A 3127-nucleotide genomic window follows, 5' to 3' on the forward strand; every position below is an offset into this window, starting at 1 on the left:
CAGCCTTAAGCCCACCTGGGCACTTTTAGATAAAAAAAAAAAAAAAAAAAACACCAAAAAAAAAAAAAAAACAGTGACACATATATATATTATATGATCCAGGTGGTTTTTAGTCTTTACTGATGAAAGGGTGTTCATGTTAGTTTCTTTTCCTCAAAACCCTATCTAATACTAGGCAAAGTAGCCAAGAGCCTTTTGTTTTGTTTTTATTTTGGTAAATTAGTGGGGAAACAGCATTTTAAGAGGAGTCTCTTCTCAACTTAGCTGAGTCATTAATTCTTCTCTTCCCTAACCAGTGAAACTAAGTGGATATCCCAGAAACTTGTCTTCTAAAAGGGAGGACTCTGGGCTATCAATAAAGATGTCCAGGGAGTGAGCGTACTTTCTACACCCTGTAGAATTGTGGGCTGTAGCGTTACTCTGATTTTCTGTCTAGTATCAGAGAATGCTGGTAGCTTAAAATTTTTATTTTAGGACTTATACTCTGAATTTTCAGGAACCATCAAAGGAGTAGCAGCAAATTCACATTTTTCGACTTGAGAAATGCTTGTGGTGTATGTTTTCCAAACTGCCCTCTATGTATAAAGTTCAGTTTAACCGCTGATTGCCTTGTTATTACTAGGTTCTTTGGAGATTAAAAAAAAAAAAAAAAAATCCCTGGTTTAAAACCAACAATGATGCCTAGTGAGCATGTGTCCACAGGCCATAACAGGGTAGAAGAGAGACATCGCACAACCCAATGAGTAGCAAAGGGACTGTGTTGCTTGTGAAGTGGTGTAGTACCATTTTTGCAGATTGTTTGCTGGGTTTAGCGTACTGATCTAGAAAAGCTGTTTTTCTGCTCCTTTGTGGAAGGCAGTTACGATCAAACTGCGTGGACAAAGCAGGTAGAGGGGCACCATCAGGGGCTCTTGCACTATTTTCTCCTCTAAATATTACATACTCAGTAGTGCCCTGCTTCTAAGGCTCTGAATACAGGCTTAAAGTCATCTTGTCCTGCTGGAATTTGCTGTGCAGAGCCATAAGCCTCCCATTTTGTTAGTGTCAGCTAGGCCAGTAGGAACAGACCGGGACCTTGTCTCACACTGATGATACCTCAAATGTTGGCCGGCTATGTGAACTGCCTATTTCCTATTGCTGGAGTTTTGATTTTTAACTAAATGCAAATCTGTAGATTCTCTCCTCTCCCATCCCAGAAAACAAAACAAAATAATGCTTTTTGAAATTGTTTATAGGACTTTAAAACATAATAGTATATCCAAAATTCTTTATTTCAGAATACAACAATAGATTCCATTAATATAGACTCAAGATCAAAACAGCATACCTGCTAAGATAGATGGTATTGACTCCACTGGGTTTTGATCAATACAATAACAAACCTTTTCCCTTTGACATACTCTGAATTTTGTTGTTTGGGGGGAGGGTGTGCGTGCGTGCGTGTGTGTGTGCGCGCGTGCTTGCGTGCGTGCGTGCGCAGTGTCCATCAGTATCAGTGCCTGCCTGAGTTAGGAAAATTACATTCCTGGTTCTGTATTGAGGAGAAGGATGTGTAAAGCAACATGAAACATTAGCCCTCATTTTGTTTTAAAGACTAATGTTAATTGTTCTTAAAACTGGATTTTTTTTCCTTAAAATTAAAGCAATTTTTTTCTTTTGGATTTAATGAAGTATTGCTAGCTGAAGCCAGTTTGACATAGAGATGTCAGATTGATTTGAAAGGTGTGCAGCCTGATTTAAAACCAAACCCTGAACCCTTTTAAAGAACAATAAAACGTATTTTACACGCTCTTTGTGCATTTTTTTTCTCCATCCTCATGAGTTTATGTCTGTGCTTATAAAGCAGAGTTTAGGCTGGGTGCAGTGGCTCACGCCTGTAATCCCAGTACTTGGGGAGGCCAAGGCAGGCTGATCACTTGAGCCCAGGGGTTCAGGACCAGCCTGGGTAACGTGGTGAGTCCATCTCTACAAAAAATTTTTAATAATTAGCTGGGCATGGTGGTGTGTACCTGCAGTCTCAGCTACTTGGGAGGCTGAGGCGGGAAGAACACTTGACCCCAGGAGGTTGAAGCTGTGATCATGCCACTGTACTCCAGCCTTGGTGACAGAGACCCTGTCTCAAAAAAACAAAAACAAAATGTCACTTATATGTGTTCCCCTTTCTTTGCCTGCTATTCTCAGGGACTGTTTTGGGTCCTGCTAGTTTACTTCAAGGAGGTAAAATAGAGGCTTGAAAATTCAAAGATTTTATGTCACTAAGGTGTTAGTAAGAGCCAACTTAACCATAGCTGGGATACATCTAGTACATTTTCTGGTTCAGTTCTTGTATACAACCCTGTAGGAATTCAGCATCTTGTCAAAGGCTTGGTTTATACCATAGATGATTATTTTTTAGAGACAGTCATGTAGTGCTTCCCAGACTGGAGTGCAGTGACTATTCACAGACTCAGTCATCGCATACTGTGGTCATCCTGAGTAGCCTGTCACTGCACCCAGCTTATTTATACCATAGGTTTTGGTGGAGCATTGCAACTTTGTACTTGAATTCATATTAAAGAACAGTGAGGAAGTAACAACTCTATATTAATATATCAGAACTTGGGAGTTTGGAATTTCCCTTTCACTATGGGTAAGCATCCATCCACCCAACTAACGACGTGCTTAGATACTAGGAAAAGATGCGACACTCATTTCACTTTGGAGGACCTCAGTCTGGAGGGGGCGTCAGATATGTAGACATAAAACAGTTACAGTGGGTGGTTGTAGTAATGATATTTATAGTTCATTGATCTAGTAATGATATTTATAGTTCATTGATCCACAGCCTGGGCAACATGGCCAAACCCCGACTTGACAAAAAATACAGAAACTAACCGGGTGTGGTGGCGCACTACCATCTGGACCACAGTCCCAGCTACCCGGGAGGCTGAAGTGAGAGGATTGCTTGAACATGGGAGGTTGCAGTGACCCAATACTGTGCCACTGCACTTCATCCTGGGTGACAGACCAGTCTCAGAATTCATCGATCCTGTCACTTGTCTTCACCTTTTCATGTCCCTCATTACCTAGCTTAGACTCTGTGATTCATTGTGACAATCACTTAGCTTTTTAGCCTTGCCCCATCTCT

The 3127-nt window shown here is 40.9% G+C and overlaps 1 protein-coding gene across 1 annotated transcript in view; it reads left to right on the top strand.

Annotated features, from left to right (window-relative positions):
• The window catches only part of PTP4A2 (protein tyrosine phosphatase type IVA, member 2), a 25583-nt gene extending 23792 nt beyond the window's left edge, over positions 1–1791 (top strand). The window contains exon 7 of the mRNA XM_011955445.1: positions 75–1791. The gene's annotated coding sequence lies outside the window, so the exon portion shown is untranslated. The remainder of the gene's footprint in view (positions 1–74) is intronic.
• Positions 1792–3127: the final 1336 nt, after the last annotated feature.

This window comes from Colobus angolensis, unplaced genomic scaffold, assembly GCF_000951035.1.
Source record: "Colobus angolensis palliatus isolate OR3802 unplaced genomic scaffold, Cang.pa_1.0 Scaffold4, whole genome shotgun sequence".
NCBI classification, from domain to species: Eukaryota; Metazoa; Chordata; class Mammalia; order Primates; family Cercopithecidae; genus Colobus; species Colobus angolensis.